We start from the raw sequence: 22,562 nt of genomic DNA, 5'->3' as shown, positions 1-22,562 counted from the left end.
TTCTTGATCACCTGTATATATCCCTCTGACATAGCAGGGGCAACATTTCTCCCTGAGGCCAATTCTTGATGCATTTGGCAACATTTTAGTTGTAGAGCATACTAAACTGAAACTTCTCTAGGATGCGGACTGTGAAATTGTTCTGCTATATTCCCACTGTGCCAGCAGCTGCTCATCCCACCACATCATCTATGATGTAAGCTCACAGGCACTTACTTAGGGTCTGGGATGCCAGAAAAAACAGTGTTTGGTCCTCTTCCCTGGCTGGGAAGCAAACATTTTCCATGCGCTACACATAGCAGCTGCGAAACTCAAGCTTATGTCTTTGGTCACATCTTTTGAATCATTTTTTTACCAGATACACCTCTGCTCAAAACTGATTTTGATGGTGTGGCCCAAGTTGGAAGGCTGGCAAGTCACAAGTCACAGAGGTTTGACTACTAGTCTGTTTAGAGACTTGTTTTAACCACTGTTTATGTCAATATCTCTGTGAGACTGGAGATGTTCAGTAAAATACCAAGTTTATAATAATAACCTCTGTCTCCCTTTGCTACTGGGAAATGTTATATGCTTAATCTGATGTTTCACAATTGTCACTTCATTATTGAAAAAAAAAATGTTTTCCTTTCTAACAGAAGTCAGGGAAGAAAAAAACCACTACAAGTCACAAACCATTTATTCCATTCATTGATTACTGATGGCTCTAGATAAGTTTTCAATGGTTTAGGTTACTTTGAAGTTTTCCTATTTTACTGACAATGTAGATAAACCTGAATTAACAACACATGTCACTCTGGAATGATTGACCTCTGGTAGTGGGGAAGAAAAAACCACAAGTAGGTTGATGTGGGATGCAATTGACCAAAGATATAGGAACCTTGTACATCACTAGATCTGTGTCTTGGGTTCTCCTCTATAGTTAAGAGAAACAGACATGGTCGGTACAGTCAGTCTCATGCTAAAGCAGACTTCCATAATAAATCAGATTAATTGTGGCCTTGACATACTTATTCTGACTTCTTTGTCTTTAAACGAAGACTGAATTACCTAGCTGTAGTCCCAGCATTGCCTCATAGACACAGGAAGTCAAATAAGTTAAACCCACTCTAGTGATCTGGATATGATATCATAAAATAGGAGGTTCATTAATTATTAATATCTACCTATATTTATAGGGAGGAAGAAAGCTGTTTTATATTGTCATAAACATCATTTATACACACTGACTAATTTGAAAAATATGTGATCATGTGATCAGACCTCATTCAGATTAAAATTGTATTTCCCCATGACCCCATTCAAAACAGATGTTCATGCACACAGAACTATTATTCAGGTGACACATTAAACATTGTTGATCTGGAATTTAATAATAGTTGCAAAATGGATTATGGGAAGAGAACATGTGCTCTTGCAAGGAATGGCAGTCATCACAACAAACCTTTGAGTGCTTGCAATGCATTTTAGACATCTAGAGCCTCACCAGTGCTAACTGTGCCAGACTAACTTCATGTGGGTAGAGAGTTACTTTAAAGAGTTAGGTCACCTAAACCATTTCAGAATGTGCCATGTAGAGGAGCAAGAAGACCTCTTTGGGCCATCACTCCTATTAAGCAGCAACTGTCAGGAATTTGAAAGCCCTGCATGTAAATTTCTTCTGCATTGTAGTTCTAGAAGATAATGCCCCATAACTGTGTTATCTGTACATTTTTCAGCATCATCATTTGCCTCAAAACCCAAAAAAAATATAAAAGTGAAACAAGATAGAAAGGTTTTTTATTAATTTAATAAAAACAAACAAACAAACAAACAAAACCCAAACAAACCCAACAGAAAACAAAGCCCCAGTTTAAAGGAATTGAATGTATCTCACAGTGTTTTCTGATCTTTCTTCCTTGAGACTTCTGTATGTACTGATTATTTTGGCTAATCCCTTAAAGATAGCTGAAAAGATATGTTACAGTGAATTCCACTTGGACATTAAGATGGAGGTATTAAATAAGATTCCTGTCTTAATCATTGCCTTAACTGTTTGCAAGGTTTTACGTATATGAAGTTGTTTGCCAGAAAACAAACAGGTAAGAAAATAAGAAAGAAAAAAAAAAGGAAAAGATGAGTAATATTATCAATTTATTTTTTCAAAAGAGGAAGATATCCTTACCAGGAGCAGTGCAGAAGAGTCAGTTTATACAACCATTGCTAATACTGTTAGGTGTATTTAGTTCAATCAAAAATTATCCTGTGTTACAGTCAAGGTTTAAATTGCTTTGATTAGAGGTGTGACACCTTCAAGATGAAAGAGTGGAAACTTGAGGCTTGAACGCTTAATGTTGTCAATGTATATTTTGAATGTATTTCCATGCAGTGTGCATCTTTTCCAGTGAAAAGAAAGATCTGGGTTGCTTTTTGTTTTTTTTTGTTGGGCACTCTTGGCACAAGAAGATGCGCAAGAACCTGCTGATTTGAGGTGGGAAATTTTTACAGAAACACAGATTGTTAAAGAAATTAATGAAATGATGCTAAGGAAATAAAATTCACCCTGCAGGAGTTTATGTAAACATCCATAAGCTCCTGCTAAGTTTCTGTACACCACTAGGAAATTGTATTGACTTCATAAATAAGAATGAAGAGTAGGTAAGAGTCTTTTATTTCTTTAATGATAAAAGGTATATAACAGATATTGTGGTATTTGACATTGAGAGATTAATTTCTTTCTTCAGAAAAGTAAGCAAAGCAGACCCACTCAAAGTCATATTCTATTGTAAAACAGGAGCAAATCCAAGATTTCACTCTGACTATACCAGTAAATTGCCATTTATGAAATGTCGTTCAGCTGCAAAGAGAAAGAAATCCTGGTGTTGTAACTGCCAGTCCAATAAGAAAATGGCTTTAACAAAATCTATAAAGGATTTGTAATTCTTATGGTAAACCTACCAGTTTATACATGGGTGTTTTTTTTTTTTTCTAATAAATTCATTCCTAAAAAACAGAAAATGTTTTAATAAAAATACAATTTGTATTAGGGGGGAAAGAGAGGGATTTTAAAATGTTGACAACTCTAATGGACTTTGCCACAAACAAAGTCAAAAAAATAACCTCCTCTGAATCTTTCTCCTGATGTATAAACAGGAACTAAGCTGCTGGGATTTAAATTGTATCCATCACAGAATAATAATATTGCTCATTACATGTAGCTTCAGATATTTGCTATGGGAAAAAGTTAATCGAAAGATTTCACAAGTTTTTTTAGGTATTATCACACTAAAGAAATTGTTCTGTAGTAGTGAGCTTTTTGGCCATTTGCAATAGTCATTCTGCTTTTACCTGAACATGGAATGCTCTTTCAGGTACTCATTTGAAAACCAAGGGATTATATAAAAAGAATTTTTTTTCTATTATAATGATTTTCATCCAAGTATCCCCTGGCAGCTTAAAATATTTATTGAATAAACCTGTCTATCATATAGGCAAAGGTTCTGTCTTATAAATGAGTAAACTGAAGCAGACAGACTGAATGGCAGAGGCAGGCACTGAGGTCTGAGCTCCAGACTGTTTTCAGCTAGAGCAGCACTGAGGCATGCTTATCATTGTAAGCACGTAATTAAGTGCTATTACAGTTAATTCAGTTGCTTATGTTCTGATTGCACTGGAAATTCATGCAAAAGTTTCTTAACTGCTGTCTCAGCTTGAAGTAAGGAAATGGTACATAGATTGAGGGAGAATGTTGTGGATTCAGACCTCAGGTAACCTGCAGCAGCCAAGAGACTTCATTTCACTGATCTCCAAAATTATAGCCATGGGTGCAGACAGAAAATGACCTCAGATTATTCAGTTGAAGCTCCCAATTCAGGATGAAGTCTGCAAATTTTACAGAGGTCGAGAGGCTTTAGAAGTAAGAAAGCAGGGCCAGTGAAATTACTAGATGAAAATTGAAAGATCATGATCTGCATACAGACCCCTAGGGTAAAGATCCCAGCTCTCTCTCTAAGGAGTGTGAAGGTTTGAAAGTTTTCTAAATACCTTTTAAACTACTGACACACTTCCAGATGCTGCTCAAATTATGCTATTGTTGAGATCCAAAATGCTGTATTTGCACTAGACTAGACCACACCAATAGAATATCTTACTTGGAAGGGACCTACAAGTATCATCTATGATCATAGAAGTATTTAGGTTGGAAAAGATCCTTAAAACCATCCAGTCCACCTGTAAATCTAACACTAGGAAGTCCAGTACTAAACCATGTTCCTAAGCACCACATCTATACATCTTTTAAATAGGATATTGTGATTCTATGATCTCAAGGGATGGTGATCAGACACTTCCCTGGGCAGCTCTTCCAGCGCTTGACAATCCTTTTAGTTTCACTCATTCACAACTTGGTGTTGTCTTCAGACTTCATGTGTGTTCCCTCAATCCCCTCATCCAGATCACTGATGAAGAAATTAAAGGAATTGTCCCCACACTTAGTCCTGGGGAATACCACTTGTGACTGGCCACCAATTCAACATAATCTGGGATTGTGTGATTCATCAGCACTCTCTGAGCCTAGCCATCCAGACAGGTTTTTTGGGGTTTTTTTTTTATTTTTTTACCCAGAGAAGGGTACACTGAAGTCCAACTGCAGCTGCATATTTTAATTATTTTGTCATGAAAGAACCAGAATGATGTTGGTGTCCATCATCTTTTCCATTGCTTTTTAAATTTTTTCTTTTTCTCTCCACAAATTCTTAAACTTTGAGTTCTTGTCTTTTGTGGCCAAATATCACTTGTGCCTGCATCTTACATTAGTTTTTCCACATTTAGTCACAGAATTCCATCCCCAGCAATCAAGGATCTGAATAAATTTGCTTATCATTGTATTGATAAAGGAGGTAAAGGAAGAAAAGAGAGATTCCAGCATGTAGTCAAAATGTCATCTTTACAGACACACCATATCAAACTATTTATGGTCATATTCAAAGGTCCCTAAAAATTGCTGTTTCTTTACTTCTGTGTTGGCAAATAAAAGCAGTCTGTGGCACAGAGAGCAAGTGCTGTGGCATAGTTTTTGTTGGCAGAGGGAAACTCACTCTGCCCAAAGCACACAGCTGTGTCCATGCACGCTGGTAGCAAACATTTACCTTGTGCAGGTTTGTGTTGTGCTGGCTTGTGCTGCCCTGTGGGGAAGGTCAGGGAGCTGGGAGAGCAGGTTTATTGGCACAGGCCAAAGCTGTGCCAGGGGACATGCTGGATGATCATGTACACAGCCCCCTCCCTCAGACTGTGGCTTAGAGACACATCTTTTCCTTTCTGCATTCCTGCAGCTGAATTTTGAGAGTGGGGAAAAATTCGATTAACAGACAGGTAAAAGACAATAAACACTACTTTATTAAGTAGTGATCTGGAGAGGGAAAGAACAGAAAAGAGAGAGGACCTACATCACCAGCCAGCTTGTGTGTGTTGCATATAAAATATTATCTGTGTCAGGGAAATTGAGAAGAGGAAAACAGAGTGGGTGTCCACTTAAGGGTGTCTGGGGATATTCCAGATGCAGTAAATTGAGTTATTGCATCCAAAAGCACAGAGAAAATGAGATAAATAGCAGGAACTGATAGAGGATTTTAAGCAGTTTGTACATGTTTATCAGACAGCTTCAGATTTTAGGTGATTTTTGAGAAAGTTATGCAGGATATGTTTTCCTGACTGCATTAAAGATGAAAAGATGCCTTTCAGTTCCATTTCTTAAAGTAATTAGATTTACTGCTTTGTCAATTAGGTCATCTAGAAGCCTGTGAAAAGTTTAGTTTCTTGTGATATATTTTAGAAAATCTTCTTTTAAACCTATGACTCACTGGACAAGTTAAATGGTTTTTCCTGTAACAACAGCCATAATCTAAATGCTTTGTCTGGAATCCCGTCAATACTGTACAGTTGGCCAGCAAATTATTCTTGTTGCATTAAATTACATTACTGTTTTCCTGGGCTGCCTCTTCAAATTTTCATGACACTTCAATTCATTAAGCAGATGGAGATGGAAGTTGTGACTGCAATGTTTTCTTCAATACGATGTAAGTTCATTCCCTGCAAACCAGTGTAATCCAGTGTGCTCAGAGGAGGGTGGTTTCACTTCAGCACCTCTCCTAATAACTGCTTGAATGCTCCCTTAGAGAAATCCATTTCTGGCAAATCATGCACTGTTGATTAAATATCTTTACTTGATGCTGCCTTTCCCTTGCTAGATGCAAAGAGGCTGAAACTGGAAAGTTGTTGATTATGATGATATTGGACAATTCATTATGCATTGTGATAACCTTTGACCCAAGCAAAGACTTCCTTTTTCACTTAATCAGCTGAAATGAAAAGTGGTCAAATAATTACATGTTCTTGTCTTCCAATCAAGCAGTAGGTAGAGATGTTGAGAGGAAATCAAGCAGAATCTTAAAAAGCAACAATAATAATGAAAAAAAAAAGAAAGATAAATAATCCTATTGAAAGTAATAAATAGATTATTTTTTCACTTACTTCAGTAGTATCCAAATAAATGAAGCCCTCCTGAGATTGGTTCTGTACTCAGCTTAATGTCTGTGCCACTAGGACATGAGAAGTTTTTCCTGACTTCTGTGTTCATACCTGGGTTGATAGCACCCATCATTTGTGAATAATTCTGGATCTTATTCTTCAGAGGCTGTTCCTTTTCTCATTAATTCACACAGAGGGAGGAAAGGCTCTCATAAAACCATCTCTGCACAGGTGAAAAACAGGGATAAAAATGGGGTAAAAAATCAAGAATGCAATGTGTTACATTAAATACCATACAAGAAGAATTTTTCATTATTGTTGTATCCCTCAGTCACTAAAAAAATGATATCTTCTGAAAAATAACAGTATCAGCTCTAGACTTCAGTAATTTTTGGATCCTGGGAATCCAAAGACAATGATCCTTTTTATGCTACTCTTCATGGAGTAAAACTATTGAATTTAATAAGATGCCAAAATTGAGATGAGGATTCTGTATGGTCTTGGAGACGGTTGTTGGATTTTCTTTTTGTGTACAGTCCATAACAGTGAGTCAGCCCTTCTCTGGATAAACCAACTCTCTCAAGCTGAGGCTCCTGATCAGTAGGAACACGTGTCTTTAGCAGTAAGGTGGGTGGAACATAGGTTGGCATTCTTGGGTCACCTGTCTCTCTTCTTGTGGCTCTGGGTAGCTCTGCTTGTCCTTTAGCTGGAAGGTGGCAACTTGACTATTTATCCCCTTAGTGCTCTTCAAATTGTCATCTGAGCTCTTGCTACAGGTGCCTGTCCTTCATTTACCAGAGCAATGCAGGTACCCTGACCATTGATATTTAAATTAAATACTTAATGCTGGCAAGTTATTCACCAGGCAGTGCCACATGTCTGCTCCGCTTTGAAAAGTTGCACCTCTGTGTGTTCTGATTCAACTACCTGTGTCTACAAAGTGGAAAAAATCAGAGTATAGAATAAAAAACATAAATCAGTCTATTTTTTAAATAAATTATTAAACCAAAAATGGGTATTATTTAAAATTATTAAAGCAGCATAGTAAGAACTCTAAGATTTTACTCTTAAATTTGTTAGAATTTGCTAAGAGAGATCTCCTTTGTAATTAGGTGAATTAACTTGGCTATCTTCATTTCTGAGCACTTCAAATGTGAAGCTTTATTTTTTTTTTATTGTCATATTGCACATATATATTGTAAATATTTTAATTTTTTTTTGTTCTCAGTACATATACAAGAATGCAATGCTATTGAAATGCCTCTTCAATTCAATGAGTGATCATTAATATTCCTAGTATTACCTCTCCTTTCTATCTTTAAATGCTTTCCCTGTTAAAAAATTTTCAGGGTGGATCCTAGAGTATGTTTTGTTTTACTTTGAACACTCAAATAATAGCAACTCTATTATATTCAGTGTGTAGCACACCATTTATTTGACTTTACATAATGCATTTCTTCCTTTAATAAAATCCTCCTGCAGATATGAACATTTTCTTATTCTTTCTAGGAGCATTAGCAGGATATGCAATGTAAAGTGCTGGGTGGGATGGAGCACATTTTTCTCTCATGAATATCACTTTTGATCACATCATTAAGTACACAGCCCTGTCATACAGATGAGCATGGTGTTTGTGGATATTAATGAGCATCTTCTCTTGCATCTGACTTTGATTGAACTATTCATCACCTTTCCTGTTTGGAGAGCTTTGCATCAATTCCAGTTAAATCCTTGCAGAACGCATTTACTTTCTTTTACATGACTGACCTTTCTCACACATGACTGGCTGTCACAAGCTGAAGAGACTGGTAGGTCTGGGTTTCTGAATCCTGAGCCATTTAATTGCATCAAGAGGCATTTTTCTGTAGGCTAGGAAAGACTGCCCAATTACTTGACTTATTACATGCTTTAAAATTGATCCTGAGAGGTCAGACACTGACTTTCTGAAGGAAGCTCTTGGGGTTTTGTGGCTGCAGTTTGGGTCCGTTTTTTGGTGGGGAGGAGGTGTTTGCATTTTTTCTTATCTACAACTTAATAATAAAAATATTCATAAGTAATTACTAATTCAGTCAATATTCAGCTTAGATTCCCAGAACATATTTTTATCTTTAGGAAGTACAAAGGCATTCACCTCCATCAACAGTTAATAGCCCTGACTTACACCACTTGTTCTTATATTCACTGGCTTTTCTAAATCAGTGTACACTGTTCCCCTTTAAAATCAGATAGATTTTCTCATGATGAATGAATGAAGTCAGATTAATGCTTCCAGTATTCTTTTCATTGCAGAAAAGCCAAATTGACCATATATTTTATTAGTTCTGAAAGAATATAATTTTTACCTTGCTAGTCTAAAATAAAATAAGTTGTCTTAGGTATATTAATGTGTCCAATATATACAAACTCCAGGTTTTGGGATGGGGAGTTTTGTGTTTTTGTTGTGGTTGTTGTTTATTCGTTAGTTGTTGGTTTTTAGTTTTGGCTTGGATTTTTTTTGAATTTTGGGGTAGGGTTTTGTTTGTTTTGTTTTTCTTTTTTTGGTTCTTTTTCATTTTAGATTTCAATTAGGATTCATCTATCATAAGAGAAGGTTTCCAGAATTTCAGCATCTAATCCAAGCTAGTATTCACAGTCCCTCTAATGCTTGTGCAGAGAAACAGATCCCTAGAGGTTAATTTGTCCTAATTATCTTGGCTATCATAGGTTTTGATTAGTAGTTCCTGATAGTAACTGCTCCTCATCAAAGGAGCCTGAATGAGTACCTTAAATTGGATGTCTAAATTCTAATATTTAAGGCTGGGCAATGCAGGCTCCACCCCATGGGCTGTGAGTTACAGATTCTCTTCCAGTTGTCCTGTACCAGGTTTTTCAAAATCTGAGACACATGAACCATGTAAAGTTTCTCCAGAGGCTTCTCCTCAGTGTCCTTCATGCTACTGATCAATCTGGTAACCTTGTAAGCTTCAAAAGATATAACCACACTTTACATAAATCAGGCTCTACAATTATTTCCTGTGTGAGTTACTATTGAAACCTAAACATGAGGACAGTTTTTAACTACTGCCAAAGAAATTTCTGTAACAATAACTGATTAGGCACACCTCAACATCAGATTTTTTTGTTCTGTTTGCATTAGTGTAAATGGCAATAAAAATGCAAAGATCTCTAGAAGACATTTATAGGCAGCCTCAGTGTGATACTAGAGATAATTCCTTTTTATTTTCCACAGCTTCAAGGGGACAGAAATTAAAAACAGTGAGATTCAGCTGGACTACTTTAGTCAACTAATCATCAAAATAGTTCAACTGGAAGAGCAGTTATTGGACAATATCCAGGCAAGTAAATTCCCCATCTACATCTTAATTTCTTAGCAGAAACCTATGGGTACATGTGTAGAACATTAAAAAAATGCAAACACATTCAAAAATTTTCTCAGTTTCTGTCTCCAGATAATGGACATTTTGTCACTCTTCATGTCACAAGAAGGGCTTTAAAATTAAAGCCCTCTTCCTCTATGAAGCCATCATTGAAAAAAATGCTATAAGTGTGTATGTGTGTTTTAAGAAAATAATAAATTGTTGCATGTGGCCTGAAGAAGATGGTAAAGTTCACACATTTTATCTGCCAGATATAAGTCAGAGAGATATAACTTTGTATTTTACTGAAACCATTTCATCTATGTTTTCAATGAGAAAAAAGACTTATTCAGTATTTTCCTAAGATAAATCATAAAACCACAATGTATTTGTACTTGTATTGTTTTTATATTTACAGTGGGAAGATTAAGCTGTTTACAAAATGGTCTGTAAAAACTGAACACCGGTTTAATTGTTACAAAAAGAAACAGAAAATTTTTTGTTCACAAATTATTTGAAACCTTTCTTCAATCTTAACCTGGAATTGATTAATTTCTTCTAGTATTTGATTTACTGGGATTATGCCTTGATATAAATGACAAAAACTGTACAAATAGGTGGGATACAGGTGATCTTTAGAGACAATCAAATTATTTTTATAGAAATGGGAACTTTTCACAGCATCACAGAAGGGTTGGGGCTGGAAGGGACCTGTGGCAACCTCCAGTCCAACCCCCTGCTAAAGCAGGTCCACCCAGAGCAGGTTGCACAGGGTCCCACCCAGTGAATTTTCCATACTCCCAGAGAAGGAGACTCCACAGCCTCTCTGGCAGCCTGGGCAGTGCCCTGCCAGCCTCCCAATAAAGATTTTCCCATACACAGATGAGACTTCCTGTGTTTAATCAGTTTGTGCCCATCTCCCTTTTTCCTGTCACTGGGCACCACAAGGAGTCTGAACTATGGAAAAGTTCAGCTCTCACATGACAATTAACAATGGCCTTTAATGCCACAGCTGGCATCAAGGAGCTCCAGGGGAACATATTCTTTTCTTCATGAAGGTCTACTTTAAAAGTCACAGAGTTCTGTGTTGTTTGCTATACTAAACTCCTGTTTTTAACACTGGCCTTTTTTTCCTGCAGGTACTATGTGTGGCACTGTGATTCCTTGACATGGGAAACTTCCCATGTGAGCCATGAACAGGGCAAATATTTGAAGAACTGTCATTTGTGAGCACAAAGCTGGGGTCAGATGCTTCCCTGTCATAGATGCACCATGACTCTGAATGTAGTGGTTTACCTGCAAGGGGTTTGACATTTCCTTTTCTATCATAATAATCTTAAAAGTAAGTGCAACAGGGAAAAAAAGACCTCGAAGATGAGGTTTTGCAAAAGTCTGATAAATTTCTAAGAGTTAATACATCTGAAAAGAACTCACTGCTTCTCTTGGGACAGAAAGTGAGAGGACAACTGGTTTCCAGGATTAGACACTGGAAAAATTACTGCCAAAGGCCATTATAAAAAATCCCAGATCATAAGTATTTTTGTGGACATTTTTTTGGGTTTGGTTTGGATTTATTTATTAATTTTCAAAAATATAGCTATTTCTATTGTTTCTTGGCACAAGCTAGTCATTTTGCAAAGTATTGTGGCCATTATTTTTTGAAGATGTCATCTTCTCATAGACAATCCTTAGTAGTCTTAATTACATTAATTGTTCCTGTACCTCTTCAGTTCATGTGATTGCTGCCAATGGACAAACACAGGGACAGGTTTACCACAGCTGCTTTAGAATATCCATCACAGGACTGGACAGGACCTGGGCAGCCAGATCTGCTGTGGAATTTATCTGCTCTGAGTTGAGAGTCAAGCCAGATGACATCTTGAAGGGCACTTCCACCCTAAATTTTCCTGTAATTGTGGGGGTTTTGTGGGACAGTGAATTACCCACAAAAGATGAGACTAAGAATATTCAAATCATCAGGACCAGTCCCCAAGGAAGAAGACGAGAGGAAATTTTCCAAACCCTCGGTCTTAGTCTCTAAACAACTACTTGGTTAGTTTCATCATTAATAATAGAAAATCCTCTCCCTTTCCTGCCTTCTCCAAATTGAAATTATTTTATGGCCAGGACAGTGGAAAGCAACTAAAGAGAGCTTTACATTAAACATTCCCTGATTTTCAGGACTGCTAATTTTTTTCAGGATTTGCTGATATTTAGGATTTGTTTCCCTATTCCTGGGCCACTGATTTACTACTCCAGTGTAAAAGAATGTCATATTTATCTCTCTTGGATAGTACCATCTGTCAGGGAGAGACATGATGCTCTCAATTCCCAGTGAACTGACATGTAACTCTCCTGGATTAATTGTTTGGTGAGATGCTTTCCTGCCTGCCTTATCATTCCTGTTCCCTATCACAAAGTAAAACTTTCAATTATATTAATTTTTTCACTAAAATTCATTGCTCAGAATTAGCTAGCATTTATAGTGGTAAATGAGTATTTGGCATTATTGAGTATATAACTCTTGACTTCATGTGCCTAAATTAGCTGCTCTGTATTATATTCCGGAGGCCAAGCAATTTTAGGTGTTTTTAAGAATAGCAACTTCTAAAATAAGGCAGTTCAAGGAATTGGCTGTAGTTCATTACTGAGGTGAGTTATTAGCAGAGAGAGAAACAACCAAATATTTAGATCCTCAGACCATTTTTCTAGCCACAAATCCCCTTACTTAAGAACAGATTAATTTTTAGTAATTCTTTTTTCCTATGGCATAGTTGGTTCAGGTTTAACTGGCACTACTCTGAAAGATGGCAATGCCGAAATGAGAAAGTTCTTCTGCTCTCTTCTAGGACAGCACAGGTTATGTGGGCTTGTATCATCAAATGTCTGCACTGAACATCTAGAAACAAACCTCAAGGTTTTATTTGTTATATGGGTTTTATAAAGACAGGGAAACAAAGATACACAGTCTTCTACCAGTGCTCTATGTCTGTTTTGCTACCCAGCAAGGAAATATCTCCAAGAACAAGGCACACTGTGACTTTCCCTCTCAAGGTTTTCCCTTTAGCTAATTCCTACAGACACTGGCTCAGTGTTGTAGGGGAAGTGCAGATGGTAAATTCACACCTGTCCAATACTTTGCACCTTGTCAGAACCTGCCAGGGCATGGATTCTCTGGAACTGACAGTATTATTAAACATCTTCTGGCAGAAGCTTCAGAAGTCAACACTCAGCTCAGATATGCCATGAAAAGTTGTAACATGTTTTTTTGAGAACAGAAAAAGTAAGAATTTTCCACTGTGATACAGAACTAAAGAAGGACAAAGGAGCCCAAGAGAAATGCTTTATTTTGTAAACAATGTCTGGTGATATAGCCTTCTAGGAGAAAAATCCCACACCTAACCCACTTTTCTGAAAGAATGAGTGAAAAAATCTCTCTGATCAAGATTTTGAATATAATGTAAGCCTTGAAATTTGTTAATTTTGATTAAGCCTTAACAAATTGAAAGATCCAGTTAATTTATTTCAAGAGAATTGTCTCTATGCCTTCAATATCACAGTCACACAGTCTTAATTTAATTAGAATGGAATCTGGAATCACCATGTTAATATCACAAGGATTATTTTGGCTTTATAAGATTATCCAGAAAATCAGAATGAGATTAAGTATGTCACCAACACACATAATCAGTGCTGCATGGATTATGAAGGGAGCAAACATCTTTCCTACCCAACAGCTTCACTCACTAAAAATAGTGCCTGGGAGAAATTTGGTGTTATATCAGAGAAACACTATCTCAAATGTGAGATTTTAATAGCACTGAAGAGAATGGCAGCAACAGAAATAAGTGAAAAGACTTGCTCCTTTATGGTTTACAGTTTCACACTTTCTCCCTCTACTTCTGGCTAATGAAAATGGGAACTACAGAGCAGTTCTTAAAATTACCTAGCAATAGAAACTACTTTTGCTGGTCTCAGGAGCCAAGGAGATTGCTATGGTGTTTTATGCACTTTATTACTTTAGAGATCTTATTTTGGCCTGTTAAAGGTCTTGGCAAGTCTTTAGTGACCTTCTTCACCAGCTGTGTGCATCAACTTCAGGATAATTTCATGTGTTCTATTAATAGCCACAGAATCTCAGAATTCAAGACTATAGGGCAAAGCTCTGTGCTCTTAGGAATCCTGGGTTGATTTTTCAAGCTGATGAGATGTGAAGCCTCAAAATGTATGTCTTTGTCTCAAACTCTTTATGGAGGGAAGGAATTATTTTAAGGCTTTGCAGGAGTTCATAGAAGCATAGAATAGTTTGGGCTGAAAGGGATCTTAAAGATTGTCTGGTTCCAACCCCCACTCTGTGGGTGGGAACACATTCCACTTGACCAGATTGCTCAGAGCCTCATCCAAGATGGCCTTGAACAATTCCAGGGATGGAGCATTCACAGCTTCACTGGTCAACCTGTTCCAGTGCCCCACCACACTTTCAACAAAGAATTTCCTTCTAATTTGCTTCAAAAATATCAGCTGGTGTCAACCAAACTTTGACAAAACAAAACATGCTGTAGGATTCCCCAGATATCTGCTTGCAGAGAGGTGTCTAAGAAATAATAGAGTCCTTTGCATGTTAAGTCAGTGGGTTTAATTAATCTCACTGTAAGGGATTCTACTGTTTCTATCCTCTCATTTCCCTATCCTTTGCCACTCTCCTCTGCATCAAGAGCACTGAGTTTAGTCATCCTGATTCTTTCATCCACACAACAGAGCTGATACTCCATCCATTTTCTGCTCTGAACCCTGGAAACCCACAGTGCTTCTGAGGGAAACATCTCTGTTCTGTGGAGGGAAGCAGCACTGTGATATGAGCAGACTCAGAGCTGCATGCTGACATGAAGGTGTTCGAGGTGGGAAATAATGAGATCCTGAGGGATGAGACATGAGGAGCAGGAGCTCAGTCTTTCCTGCAGGACTGTCTCTCTCTCTCCTTTCACCCTGTCAGCGTTCTTGTTTCTTTGGATCACTGGTTTCAGGTTCTGGGATGATCTTTCTCTGAATCAATCCATCATGCCACTATTATTTTCTTCTGCATAAAACAAATAAAAGCAAAGAGAAATGCTTTGAAGAAGTGCTTATGTTCAGTCTTGAGAGAGACTTAGTGTTCAAATACTATAGCTTTGATTATTGGAACAATGAAAATAACACCATTTTGTCTAAAAAGAATGATGTATAATAAATAGATGAGAAACTGGCTCAATTCTCTATTCTGTGAGATTATCATAAACTTAAAGCAGGGTGGGTTTACCTGAGTAATCATAAGATCTGACTCTAAAATATCTCAGAGAATTGGACAAAAGTAGTTTCTGGATTGATATATTCACTTAAATAAAACAGCAAGTTTAATACATGAATAGCCTTCAGAAAAATGAAACATTTTTTTTTTCAGCAACATAAACCTATTTTTAAAGCTGTTTTTTAATTAAATTGAACTCACATGCATTTGTGCACAAATGAACACAACTGAGCATTTTAAGTAAAAAACCTTGAACACTCAGAACAGCTAAAACTCTCTAAGGTAAATTGCTTTTTTTTTTTTTCTCTTGAGATAAAAATTGTGCTTAGAGCCAGAAAAAATATATAAAGAATTCAATTTGTTTAATTTTATTTCTATGTCTATATGAGCACTAATTTTCTTTTTCTTACTAGCCTCATCAATGTGACTGCAGTGCTAGAGGCAGAGAAAGTCAGGATGGAACATATTCAACTCAATTCCCTTGGCTCTCCTGAATGTCGAGAGGAGTTTCAGGTCTAGGGTGGACTTTCACATCCACTTTCAACTGCAGTAGGATCTAGAAGGCTCTAGCAAATGGCAGGAAATCAAAACAATGTTTTGCTGATTTTATACAGCAGATCACAGATTGGACAATTTTTTGTTATTAACTTTAACAAGTAGCTTTAATCACAAGATAATCTGCCCCTTTAATGGTACAATGACTACAAATGTGCATTCCATTCACTTACAGAGTTTTCTAATCTTCAGCATACTTCTACTCTTAACACAATCTATTTTAGTTGTGAAAAAATAAAAATATCAGATCACCTCTTTCTGATGTGTTGAAAGTTCCCATCCTCTTCTTCCCGGGTACTCCCTATTTCAATTTCAGTAGAGGTTTTCAACCCTGTGTTGATATCTGCCACACGAAACAGATGACACAGCATTTGCAGAGCCTGGGGAATCAAGAACCTCTCAATCTGCATCACAGTTTGACAGAACAGACACTTCCTTCATCCATTCCTGATTCCACACCCCAGCTTTGCTGTCTGCCACAGGCTCTCCTGGCCTCAGCTCAGTCACTCATTTCTATGGCTGACTTCAAGCTGAAGGGTTTGGGAGTTCTCCAGTGAAAGCTGTTCTGTATCACTCACTTGACATCTTTCTGCTTATGTTTTTGACTTTATTTTTTCAACTGATCCCCAGCTGTGTTTACCTTTCATGAGTAGAGTTATTTGTGAACTTATTGTGCTTGAACATCACCAAGTTTACTCCTTCAGGTTTTATTCTAGGAGTAGCATTGTTAATGTGTGGCTGTTGGAGGTAGTCCTCTGCCAGTTTGAGGATGTGGCTCACCACTTGGATTTTGCAGTCAATCACAGTGAGGTTGAAACAAGAAATGTAATCTATCTTGGTTTTGAAAAACAGGTGTCTGCTAAGGAAGGCAGGAGCCTCCCCTGAAATGGAAAATTTAAACCCCCTCCCTCCGAATTGCTATAAGTTTTAAATTAAGGAGCTCTCAGGCAAAAAAAAAAATGAGGGCAGGAATATCAGTTCTTTATTAGGGAAGAAAATAAAAATATAAAACAAACAATGCAGTAAACCAAAGGAACGCTAACAAAACAACCTGACACCCTGTGGGTCAGGGTGCTGGTAGCAGTCCAATTGGAATTGTGGCTGCAGCCCTCCTGGAGTGTCAGGTGTGGTTCTGCTGGAGCAGGGATCCTGTAGAAAGGGTGTATTCTTCCTCTGAAGATCCAGTGGAAGAGGCAGTTGTTCTTCTGGGAAATCCAGTGGAGAAGCCGTGCTGGTATTCCAGAATCTCCAGATTATATCCAGGTAGGAATGCTTGGCTCTTCCCTCTGGGCAGAGCATCTCACAATGGGATGCTGTAGTCCTTATCAGTCATGCAGTGACATTCAATGGCCTGCTATCAGCAGATGTCCCCTCCTGAAGGAGGAGTGATTGCGATCACTCTGAGATAAGGAAAGCTGCCCAATTAACAGAGGACACCTGCCATACAGATGGCAAATAGAATACATCTTGCCTTGCAATCTGGGACAAAATCACAAAGTGTGTTGTGCTGGACTAGAAAATTTAGACTATGCTACTGAGATTTTAAGTATGTGCTGATGCAGCTGACCTTGACTCATGTATGTGTTTAATCCCATTTCTATAGGAGATCACAGAATCATAGAACATCTTGAGTTGGAAGGGACACACAAGGAACATCCTGTCCAGCTCCTGGCCCTGCACAGGGCAGCTGAAAGAATCCCACCACGTCCCTGAGAGTTGTCCAAAATGCTGCTTGAACTCTGTCAGGTTGGTACTGTGACTACTTCCCACAGGGGAGCCTGTTCTAGTGCCCAACCATCCTCTGGGGGAAGAACTTCTTCCTTATTTTCCAACCTAAACCTGCCCTGACACAGCTTCATGCCACTGAGATGTCCCTTGCACCCCTACACTCCACAATCAAATTGTGAGTTGCCTAATGACCACTGGCTTCAGCAGGGCTCAGACTCCATCCCTAAAGAATGTAAATTAGGACACCAATATGCAGTTACACAGATGGCAGAACAAATAAAGAAAGCAACTTACAGTTTTTTACAGAGGAAAAAAAAGCCTTTAATTGAAAACAAAGAAAATAAAGACAATCCAGAATGAACTTATAATTGAAGTTTAATTGTCACTTTACATAAATGTAAAAATCCATAAGAAGAAGTTTAAGAGCAAGCAATCACAGTTAAAAGCACAACATGAGCATCTGGATCTTCCATATTATGGATAAAATGTTAATATATGATCTAAACATCACCTCTAATGTTTTCTAAACAAAGATAAATTAACAGGATCAATTTTCCATAGCAAATATTCTCCGCCTAACAGGATAATCTTTGAACACTAATAAAATAAACCACAAATCATATTTACTCTTGGGCTTACCTTCTTGCTGCAATTTAGCCTAGCTTGAGACAATATGGCAAACTCTATTAGCAAAAGCATAATTTACCTTTTTTTCTCCAAAGAATTACTTTTCTTTTAAGGTGGTTTTTGCATAGATAAATTAACTCTCAGAGTAAATGAATTAATGATAATTAATATTTACTCATTAAACTAATTTAATTAAATAATTAACTTAATCTGAGTTTCCCCTAATGCATTAATTTAGTACTATGAGCATTCATGCATTAGAAGTTACAATTCTGTATCTCTTTCAAGCCAATATTTATTCCTGGATGTGCATAGGTATATTATCAAATCTGTACATGATTAGAACATATCATACATATATGGTAATTCAAGGCCTAAGAGGATTTTCTGAATTAAGATCCCTGTTCCAGAATGATCACAAGTACTGCTAATGGTAGAAAGGCTATTCTTCTAAATATATTTGATTTTTACTCAAAATCTATTTGGAGAGCACTTAGTATGAATTTAAGGGGCTAGGGGAAGGGAAGAGAAATGGAAATTCCATTCCACATAAAAATGTTACTTTCTCAGTAGATAAAGGTCATCTAGAAAACTTGTTGAATAAATAAAAACCCTCTCTATAAAGAACTCTGCATACATTTACACATTCACAGATGACTGAAGACATCTTTGGAGGTTTTTTTGGGTAGAGATTCCTACTCTTCAGCTAGTCAGTTGCTCCAGCTGAACCTTTTCCCTGAGATCTAGGCAGTCAATCAGATCTTACCTGAAAGAAAATTAATGTGGAAAAGTGATAGTTTCTTTGAGTACAACTACACATTTTATCTAGGCAAACTGCCCGAAAACTGGGAAGGTCTGAAAAACAGGTGAGCAGAGACATGGCTAAACTGTACTGGTCAAACTTTCACAGTAAAAAAAAATAAATTGAAAAACAATTAAATTAGCTGGTCCTTTGGTTTCAAATGGGAAAAAATGTATATAAATTTTCTCTACCCAGATGCCAAGTCTGAATTCTTAGTGAAGCCATATAGCAAATAAAACAGCAAGAGACAGCAATGTTGCATGCCTTATTCAGAAGAAGATGGAACCATCTGTGTCCACTGATGGTGTTTCATAGTTGATTGTGTGTCTTAGAAAAGAAAACAAAAACCCACGGAAACCAACCCCAAAACCATTACAAAATCTCCTAGAGTTTAGATGATTAAGGGTTTGGAACATCCTTCATATCAGTAGAAGCTGAGAGAGGCTGGGACTCTTCAGCTTGGAAAATGAAAGGTTCAGAAGGATTTTATCCCTCTGTGTAAACACCTGAATGGAGAAAATGAAGATGGGGGAGGCAGACTTCCAGAGGAAACCAAGTAATACAACAAGAAATAATTGACAAAAAAAACCACAAACTAAAACCAAAACCACAAAAAAGCCCAATAACAACAACAAAAAACCCAACAACAACAAAAAACTAAGCCTATATCAAATTCCAGCTGAACACAATGAAACACTTTTTAACTGAAAGAGTGACAACAGTGTCACAGGTTGGCTGATCACTGTAGATTTTTCATCAGGGCACTGTCCTGCACAATCTGCTTTAGTTGACCATACTGGGGTAGGACATTTGGATTCTTGATCTCAAGAGGTCCCTTCCAATATCAATGGTTCTTTGGTTCTGTGATTCTGTCAATTACCTGTAACTTACTATATGGTAACTTCTGTGTAGCTTTCAAGTTGTAAAATTTATAGCTGCTTCCACAGAATTATTTTTCATGAAATATCTTACATTTGTCATCCTGATACCAATCTAGATAACACAATGAGATTAAATGGATGGACTTTCATTATCATTCCTAAAAATGTCATGTCAGGAGTATGTCAGGATTCCTGGAAATCCTGATGCTTGAAAGACATCTCCAGGCACTAAAATCTTTGGGAATTCTATTCCAGCTCTTCCTATGTGGAGGAATGAGGTCAAGAAGGCAATACCGTGAAGCCTTTCTCCTTACCTTCAGATGCAGATACAGACAAGCAGTATTCTTATAATGTTTTTATCTCTGTTGCCAAGACTAATCTGTATAACTGAGACACAGTGTAGACATCTGAATTAAAAGGTCAGTGGCTTCACCTTGCCTTTCCAGTAAATGGCAGAAATAATCATCCAGAAGACGGCTAAGATCACAGTCCCCTTCAGAGGGGGAAATTATTTCACCATCCTCTGAATTAACATTACTATGCCCCAAAACCACCTTGCTGAGGGTGCCTTCGATCCCACTGTCCACATCACTGACAAGGATGTCAAACTTTGCTGGTCCCAGCACTGACCCCAAGGGAACTGCACTTGTCCATTTGGCCCCTGAGCCATTGACCATGACCCTTTGAGTGTGACCATCCAGACAATTCCTCATTCACCAAGTGATCCATCTGTCATGTCCACGTGTTCAGTTTAGAGACAAGCTGGTTATGCAGGGCAGGGTCAGACACCAAGAGCCCTGAACACACAAACAGAAAAAAAATGGGGAGAATAATGCTAGAGGCCTGTGTGTACATGAATGCCAGAAAAACTGTTCACTGTTTTATTTCTCCTCTTTACATGATTGTTTTACATAATTTATTGAGTTTAAGAGCTTAAGTTTCTGCAGCCACTGCCTGACTGATGCTTCCTCTGATTAATACTAAATATAGAGGTACATCCCTGTCCTCAGTGGAAGGAAGAAAAACTATTTTAACACTTCTGTTTGAATCCATCATCATCCAGGGGTAGTGCATCATATATCATTGCATGCATGAGGCACTAGGAGTCATATATGGATGAAGAGGATCTGGCAGGCAAGATGTCTGATAAATCTGCCTGAGCAACATCAGTGCATTCAAAAAGGAACAGAGCAGTGGTTACTCATGCTGCAATTGTGGTGCAAAATGTATAATCCTAATTCTCTGCCTTTGTGACCTTGTAACCCAAGATGATGGACAATCCACCAGCAGGCCCATTTTCTTCTCTTAGGAAAACTGCAACAGCTGTCTCCAAAGCAACCTCCAGGAACCCGGCAGTAATATGTCTCCAGTCATCCTTTCACCAAGCAAATTACAGTATTCTGGACAGGCTAAGAAAGAGGCCATCTGTTACTCCTCCTGATGAAATATTTTGTCTGGAGACATTTTTTTACCTTGCATGGTGGCCTCAGAGTGTAAAGCATCTCTACCACACTTCTGTCTGTCACTGATGCATTGCTTCAGCTACTAACACCTCCTCTCCTCACATTACATCAATTTATATTTTAGTCTTTTTCCTTTCCTTTCCTTTTCCTTTCCTTTTCCTTCCCTTTCCTTCCCTTTCCTTCCCTTTCCTTCCCCTTCCCTTCCCTTCCCTTCCCTTCCCTTCCCTTCCCTTCCCTTCCCTTCCCTTCCCTTCCCTTCCCTTCCCTTCCCTTCCCTTCCCTTCCCTTCCCTTCCTTCCCTTTCCATTTCCAAGGAGTTTTGAGGGGGGTTTATTGTTTTGGTTTTATTTTTTCACATCTGACACTGTGAAGGCGTTAAATTATCTTGACAATACTTTCAGCTGATGTTCTATACTAAAGATTCTTCTTAAATTTGTATGCTTTTGGAGGTTTCACATTTTTAACACAGATTTCAGGGGAAAGAAGATCGAATTTCTAACATATTAATATGAATTGTCTCTTTATAACAGCATTTACCTCCTTTATTTTTTCCATAATTTCAAGGGCAAGCAATCTACCTCTTGTTCTTTTGGAAAAGGTGAAAACTGGTCACTGAATGAATGTCCTGCAGAATTGTTTAGAGGTGGTTTTCATATGATTTTACAAAAGACTATTAAAAAACACCAACAGAACAACAGAAAATAGTCTAATGGCTCCACACTTTTTTTTAATGTGCTAGTAGAAGTCTCTGCCACATACAAAAGTATTTGATTAATTCTCATTTGGTAAAAAATACTCTTCATTCCTAGCATCAGGTTCTTCTATGAGATATATTTTCTCAACATAATCCTAACAGCACATATCATAAGTCAACAAAACACAGAAGTACTATTTAGCCAAATAAAGGTGTATGTCAACAGCTGAGACATCTGCCCTGGAGAAATATAGAGAGAATTTTGCTTGGATAGAAGTACATGGTTTATCCTTCAACATCACACTAAATGTTGTCAGACTTATAATTTAAAAAAAAAAAAAAAAAACTATGAAGTATTACTTGCATGTGCACAGTGAGAGAGCCAGGGAAATATCTTCAATATCACACCAGACCCATCAGAGCAATGCCTGCTTCCTATCAGCTCATGAGCCTGGAGCCACTGAACAGCACAGGCAGATCATATTCTTCTGTTTGCCATAGAAGGTTTCATTTAATTCTCTGGGATTCTGCAGGATAATGTGTACAACCAGTTTTGCTGCTTTGTATCTGGCTATATGCATTATTCACTCGTGTCAGTCACCTGACCTTATAATACCTTGCTTTCAAATACATCATCCTCCAGAAATCCCCTCTTATGTGCTAAAATATGT

Source organism: Molothrus ater, chromosome 1 (assembly GCF_012460135.2).
Source record: "Molothrus ater isolate BHLD 08-10-18 breed brown headed cowbird chromosome 1, BPBGC_Mater_1.1, whole genome shotgun sequence".
In the NCBI taxonomy this organism is placed as follows: domain Eukaryota; kingdom Metazoa; phylum Chordata; class Aves; order Passeriformes; family Icteridae; genus Molothrus; species Molothrus ater.
This window is presented reverse-complemented; position numbering follows the sequence as displayed.